The sequence below is a fragment of the Ornithorhynchus anatinus genome, chromosome 15, assembly GCF_004115215.2.
Source record: "Ornithorhynchus anatinus isolate Pmale09 chromosome 15, mOrnAna1.pri.v4, whole genome shotgun sequence".
Taxonomy (NCBI): Eukaryota; Metazoa; Chordata; class Mammalia; order Monotremata; family Ornithorhynchidae; genus Ornithorhynchus; species Ornithorhynchus anatinus.
The window spans coordinates 23,875,627-23,882,210 of record NC_041742.1 but is presented as its reverse complement, the minus strand read 5'-3'; the positions used below and the strand labels follow the sequence as shown (position 1 = coordinate 23,882,210).

Here is a 6,584-nt window from a genome sequence, read left to right as displayed (position 1 = left end):
GGGAAACATTTTAAGCAGAAGATGTTCCTAATTTATGTACATAAAGGAAGAATTCAAGCAGTGTCCTCTCTCCGGGTTCTTTAAAACAGCATTTTTGAGGCAGTGCTTTTACAAGAGCTGTATTTACAATTCACCAAAAATCTGTGTGGTAATCGAGTATATACCAACAGAAACACGCAAGAAGGTTGTGCCTTTGGATAAATGAGAAATTATATAGCATTCAGAAACCTACATTAGCTGGTCTTAACACTCAAATTTATTTCAGTACTTCCCTCTTCTGAAGGGACGATTTTAAAGTGCTTGCAATGCCACCCAATACCCTGCTAGCGAAAGAATCCTCCAGGCCGATTCCGTTTAAAACGTTGTGTTCCGTCTGAAAATTTCCCGAAGGAGATGGGGTGGGGGGGAACGTGGGAGACTTGTGTTTGTCCGGCTCGTCTCCTTGGAACGTAAGCAGCGCCGGAGAGCCAGAGTCCCGGGTTCTGGGAGAGCTCGGCTGCCAGAGGAGGCGTCCAAACCTCAAAGCCTTCACTTTTGGTCGACCTTTTGGCGTTGGCCCCTCAGCCGAAGCGGCCGCCGTCCCGTGAGCCCTGGGGCAGGGGAGGGCGAACCTTTCCTGTGGTTCCTTTCTCGTCCTGAATCTCAATCCCCATCTCAGCTCCCTTGACTTCCTCGTTTCTCCTCCTCCTCCATGTGCGTACGCCGGCCTCAGTTTCTTCATCCGTAGAACGGGCTAACAGCTGCCTCTCCCTACCTCACGGGGATGTCGTGAAGATAATATGAGATGAATGTAGGGAACCATGCCATGCCTGTCAAGTCATTATTATTATCTTCTCACCGTTATCATTGTCATCTTGAGCCCTCTGCCTCACTTGGCAACATGCAGTTCACATGCCCATTGATAACTTGGATTTTATTCTAAAGGAAAATGGTTCCCTTTCCCTTGGAAGTGATCTCTGCCCAGATAAAAAGAAGCCCCGATCACCCTTCCGCTCTTCGGGATTCCGATTCACTCCAGGAGAAATGTCCGGTGAGCATTTGAATTAGCCCCGGAGGTAATAAAAAGAAACCAGAATCCCGTAGCAATTTCACAGTAATCTCTCATTAATTAGTTTTCCCCTCCGGTGCAGTTTGAAGCCACTGACTCATCACTTGGTAGCGGTCTCCACAGCAAGTTTTCATGCAAGTTGAGAGGATCGGGAACTGGGAGATGACCTGCAAGTTTGGCATCTTTACCCCCACCAGCCCTGAGGGTTTCTGGAAATCAGGTGAGAGATGACAAGTATGTCTTATAATAATAAATAATGTCGGTATTTGTTAAGCGCTTACTATGTGCCAAGCACTGTTCTAAGCGCTGGGATAGATACAAGGTAATCAGGTTGTCCCACGTAGGGCTCACGGTCTTCATTCCCATTTTACAGATGCGGTAACTGAGGCAGGGAGAAGTTAAATGACTTGCCCGAGGTCAAACAGCTGACAAGTGGCGGAGCCGGGATTCGAACCCATGACCTCTGACTCCCAAGCCCGGGCTCTTTCCACTGAGCCACGCTGCTTCTCCATCTGAGCTCTTATTTTGTGTAATGAAGGAATATCGGGAAGGCAGGGATTTGGGGGTGTTTTTTTTTGAATAGGACTTGCTCAGCTAATAGAAGAGTATTAACTGAACTTAATATAAATTATATTCAACTCACTCGGACAAACGACCGTGTACATCTGATACCAATGAATTTTTTGAGTCTCTGCCTTCTCTCTATATTCCATAATCCCAGCTATACCACAGATCCCAATCACACCAGTGGAAAATTGCTCGGCACATAGTAAGCGCTCAATAAATCCTATTGAATGAATGAAAATTACATTCATTTCTTCATTTCTACTTCATTTCTTAAATCCCCTTTGGGATCTGAAGTGGCTCAAGGACAGGGATCCAGTTTTTTACCTGCAACCCGTAAGCGGCTTCAGCGTGTCGTGTCTTGGGCCCAGCGGGAAGTCAGTCCAGTGGATTGGCTATTTGTAGGCTGGCTAAGTGGAGGTTTAGAGAGCGCAGTGCCAAGTGGGTGGCTTCTGCGAAGGTGAAACTCTTTTCTCAGTGAGAACGAAAGCTGCTTTGAGCTCCGGGTAGCCTGGCCTTATGCCTCCCAGAGACGGCCGTGCTCTGCCACCAACCGGAATCGGGAATACTCAGTGGGGAAGGAGAGTGGGCGAGCTGGCTTCGGGGAACGGAGAGGAAGCTTTTATCGATCCTCATCACCCTTTCTTTGGCGGGTGAGAGGAAATCTAAGTCACCGAGTCGTTCCATCCGAGACTTCCCAGGTCGGTAGAGTCCGCAAAAGGAGACTCTGGACTAAGAGAATTCAGTGAGGAGTTTGGAGGTTGGGTAATAATAATAATGTTGGTATTTGTTAAGCGCTTACTATGTGCCGAGCACTGTTCTAATAATAATAATAACAATGTTGGTATTTGTTAAGCGCTTACTTTGTGCCGAGCACTGTTCTAAGCGCTGGGGGAGACACAGGGGAATCAGGTTGTCCCACGTGGGGCTCCCAGTCTTAATCCCCATTTTACAGATGAGGGAACTGAGGCACAGAGAAGTTAAGTGACTTGCCCACAGGCACACAGCTGACAAGTGGCAGAGCCAGGATTCGAACCCATGACCTCTGACTCCAAAGCCCGTGCTCTTTCCACTGAGCCACGCTGCTTCTCTTAGAAGAAGTAGAGGGGGTGTTCATACCTTGAGGAGAATGGATCTGCAAGTGATGTGTGAAATTTCCAGGATTCTTTGCAAGGTAGAGAAAGTTGAAAAAGCACACAGTAATAATAATTATGGTATCTGTTAAGCACTTACTAGGTGCCAGGCACTGTACTAAGCGCCGGAGTGGATACTGGCAAATCGGGTTGGACACAGTCCTTGGCCCACATGGGGCTCACCGACTTAATATCATTTTACAGATGAGGTAACGGGCACAGAGAAGTGAAGGGACTTGCCTAAGGTCACACAGCAGCGAAGTGGCGGAGCTTAGATTAGAACCCGTGACTTTCTGACTTCCAGTCCCGTGCTCTATCCACCACGCCATGCTGCTTCTCAAGAAGGTCAAGAAGCTAAGCTTTTACAAAAGCAGAGTCTCGGTGGATTTCTGGTGGGCAAACACTGACTTTGTAATAATCCTAAACAACTCTGCCCCCTCTCCCACAATGATGTAAATGGGTCAGTCAGTGTAAAACTTCTCTAACTGCTCCCCGTCTACTCCCGCAACAAGCATTGCTAGTGGAATGTTATTGCAGTTACTAGGATAGAAGAACACCCCTTTACGAAGAGAGAAAACGTATGTATAATGCTTTCTAAAAGGGAAAATTTAAGGAGTTTCGCCTATAATAATTTGTTGCCTCAGCCAGCTAGCACAGCCAGGATGACTGGTGGAATGATAGCAGCACACTGGTGGAACTGGTGGGTCCTTAAAGGAGGAAAGGACCTGAAATATTCAATAATATGTCAAGGAAGATAAAGCGATGACAACAAGACAAACATCTCCCTTTTCCCGCTCCAAGCGTTCCCGCCTCCCGACTGAGCTCCCGATCCTTTCTGGCAGGTGAGAACGGAAAAAGGAGTCATTCTCACTTCTCGGATTTCACAGGATCTTTGCAGGGAGGCTTTGGCTCAGCTCCCTTGTGGAGATGATCTTGGGATTTGTGGAGTAGCCTTTTTTCTGAGTGTGAAATTGTTTGGTTTTGTGCATTTGGCTACACTATCACTGGACTTAAAATATATGCGGCTAAGTAGTTGGGAAAGTAACAGGTCATTGGTAGGGGGGCAATCCAATAATTAAGCCGTTAACCCTCCAAGCCTTCCCAACAGTTAGAAGCCGGGAGTTGGGGAATCGGAGAGGAGGGCCCTCTGTGAATCTGAATTGGGGGAGACTCTTGCTCACTGGACCCCTGTCTCTGCTTTGCTTATTACTCCCTCCCTCACTGTTGTGTCACCTGCCCGAGGGAGGCTGGGTCCAAACTAGACGGAAAGGTAGCATCTCTCACCTCAAACACAGAAGGCTTTCCGGGCAAAAACTGATTTCTCTTTTCTTTTTTGCTAAAGATCTAAGGTAGCAACCCGATTAATAATAATAATAATGTTGGTATTTGTTAAGCGCTTACTATGTGCCGAGCACTGTTCCAAGCGCTGGGGTAAACACAGGGGAATCAGGTTGTCCCACGTGGGGCTCACAGTCTTAATCCCCATTTTACAGATGAGGGAACTGAGGCCCAGAGAAGTGAAGTGACTTGCCCACAGTCACACAGCTGACAAGTGGCAGAGCTGGGATTCGAACTCATGAGCCCTGACTCCAAAGCCCGTGCTCTTTCCACTGCGCCACGCTGCTTCTCAGATTATCTTCGCTAAGTCGGGCACGGAAACTCTCCACTCCTCCTTCTGCACTGCCGAGCGGTGAAAAGGAAGGGTGGCTGGGATGTGGTGATTCCCGACCCTACGGGGCAGATACCCCCTCTTCTAGGGTGACTGTTGCAGGTGAGGACCTAACTCTCCTGGAGCTCACCTTTCCCCACCAGCCATTTTGTCTCTCGGTAGTGGGGGACCCCCTGCCCCCCACCTCATCAGTCTGCAGTCTGACTTCTAGTAGGGTCTTCTGCTTCTCCTGGCCCTATCCCGCTCCCCAATGTCCCGACTTCCTCTTCCTCTCCCCCCCGCCCACCATCCTTCATGGTGGGAGTTAACTGCTGATTCCGACTCTCCTCCTCCTCAAAATAGGTGGTTTGTGCCCGAGACAAAAAACACATCTGGTGTCAAAAGATGATTTTCTTCCACTCTGTCAAAGAACAAGCAGGCAGTTCTACAAGAACCTAATGCATGCCTTTTTTTTTTTTTTTTTTAAAGATTTACAGGGTTTAGAAGTCCTGATTCTTAATGAGATGTTAATAAGTATTTCCCATGTGCCGCATTCACCCTCAGGTAAATTCATCCCAGTAAGTATCATGTCCTTGCCACGCTTTAAGGTCTGCACCGGCTCTCTCTGGGGAGGAAGCAAAATTATTAGATTAAATGAAAAGAAGTCACTCTGGGACTTGACCAGGAATGAGAAACGTAGGGAAGGAAGGAGGCGAGACATAAATAAAGGTGGTCCTTTTCCCATTCTGGTCACTCTGGGAATGTTTCAGAAGAGGACAAGACTCGAGACCCCCTTAGGTTGTGGGTTTGCCCAAGAAGTGTGAACTAGTCGTTAAAGCACAAGTCTGGGAGTCAGGATGTGGGTTCTAATCCCAGCCCCACCACTTGTCTGCTTTGTGACCTTGGGCAAGTCACTTCACTTCTCTGGGCCTCGGTTCCTTCTTCGGTAAAAAGGGATTAAGATTGTGAGCCCCATATGGGACATGGACCTTGTCCAAACTGATTAGCTTGGATCTTCCCCAGTGCTTAGCACAGTGCCTGGCACATATTAAGCACCTAATACAATAAATAAATGGTAATAATAAATCCTTCTAGAGCCGCTTCCCCTCCCAGGTCCCCTGCACTGTTGCTCTAGTCTTTCTTGCCCCATTTCCATCTGAGCAGAGACCTGGAAAACTCAGGCCAGCCTCTCCCTGTTTTTCTAGACGATCTCCCACCCAGGACCCCGGAAGGAGCACACCGGTCCGTCCAAGAAAATCACGCTTAGAAGGAACAGTGCATGGAGAAAGCCTCCTCAGATCCTCATCCCGTTGTGGCTGGTGGAGAGAAGGTAAATGCTTCACCATGCAGTTGGACTGCTCAGAACAGTTTCTGAAACATTAGGTACCTGGAGGCGGAAAGGTTGGGCCACAGGACCTCCAGAGATCCCCTCTAATCCCATAGTAGTTTAGGAAGTTGGTGGGATTTGGTAACTTCAGCAGTGTTTTAATGAAAAAAAAAAATACTCTACCCTCTCGAATCTGGAGCGGAGCCCCCTACCTTCAAGAGGCTTGAACGTAAATGTTGCACTTTAGCTTTAAAAAAAAAACTAGCTGTAAACATGTTTCAATTCACAGTCATTCAAAAGGAACCGTTTTCAGATTGATACGAGCTGCTGCTTATTTTAGACAGCAAAAATGTCAGGGCCTTCCACTCTGCATCTGAAATCTTCCAAACAAAAATGAACACTCTTCTAAAAAAAAAAAAATTTCCTCTCAAGAGTGTTCTCTCAGTCAAAGGCGATCAGGATTAGCAAGAAATCATTTTTGCCAGGCAGCCGCCAACGTGTGGTGGGCAAATGGGTCTTAACTTGTTTGGCGATGGGGCCCTACTGAGTGAGAATTCATTCAATTTGGGGATTACAAATTGTACGTGGACAGTCTCCCTAGAGCCCCGGGGATACTTAGTGAGGCTTTGGACGTTCGACGGGTGAGTTTGCCGGGGTGAGGGGTTTTGGAGTCATGGCCGGTCCGCCCGCCCTCACCCAGGGATCGCGGATAATGCCGATCCCTCTTTTCTTGCAGGTTTCAGAAGGGATGAATTACACCGGGAGGACAAACAGCGGCCCGGTCCCCGCACCCAAGCAGCAGGCGTAAACTCCTCGACCACGCATCCCTTGACGCAGCTGCTGTTCGAGTCTATGCCAACACTG

The 6,584-nt window shown here is 48.1% G+C and overlaps 1 long non-coding RNA gene across 1 annotated transcript; it reads left to right on the top strand.

Moving 5' to 3' along the window:
• The first annotated feature begins 1,135 nt into the window (after positions 1-1,135).
• Positions 1,136-6,578, top strand: LOC114817041. Its single transcript, XR_003764881.1, has 5 exons — positions 1,136-1,268; positions 3,390-3,587; positions 4,883-4,957; positions 5,599-5,723; positions 6,457-6,578. It is a non-coding gene; the product is annotated as an uncharacterized LOC114817041 (long non-coding RNA).
• The last annotated feature ends 6 nt before the right edge of the window (positions 6,579-6,584 follow it).